Below are 538 nucleotides of genomic sequence, written 5' to 3' on the forward strand. Positions count from 1 at the left end.
TCGGCAGGATACCATTTCGGTAATAATTTTGGGAAACTCGATGTTAAGGAAGTCTGGCGTTGATATCCGGGTGCGTTCCATAAAGCATCGTTGGCTTCCTCCCACAAGTGATGTCTCATTGTATCTTCATCATCACATCTTACAACACAATCCTTAATTCTGTCTATGTGATGTTTAACCGCATCCTCCACTGCGAAGACGTCCATCCATGCAGGACCAAAACGATGACATGAAACTGGTTTGCTTTTGTCGCAGCTCGACCATGGCTTCCAGATGGAGCACTGTCGTATATTCGTTCCACACATCATTATGCCACCCTGGCCATTACATGGATATCGACCAGTCTCTTCTACTTGGCGCCAGTCTCCTTTAGGATATTGCTTACACATTGCCAGAGGTCGTTGAAGGCTACTCAACTCGCGTCTACTCAGCCTCGAATTCAGCGGGCTACCATCCCCTGTTGGCTCCGTCTCCACGATGCGTACGTCCACGCCTGTGGCGAATTTTGCATCAAGATTCGGGCCCGGCGTGTATAGCA

This window comes from Gregarina niphandrodes (assembly GCF_000223845.1).
Source record: "Gregarina niphandrodes unplaced genomic scaffold scaffold00022, whole genome shotgun sequence".
Lineage (NCBI taxonomy): Eukaryota > Apicomplexa > Conoidasida > Eugregarinorida > Gregarinidae > Gregarina > Gregarina niphandrodes.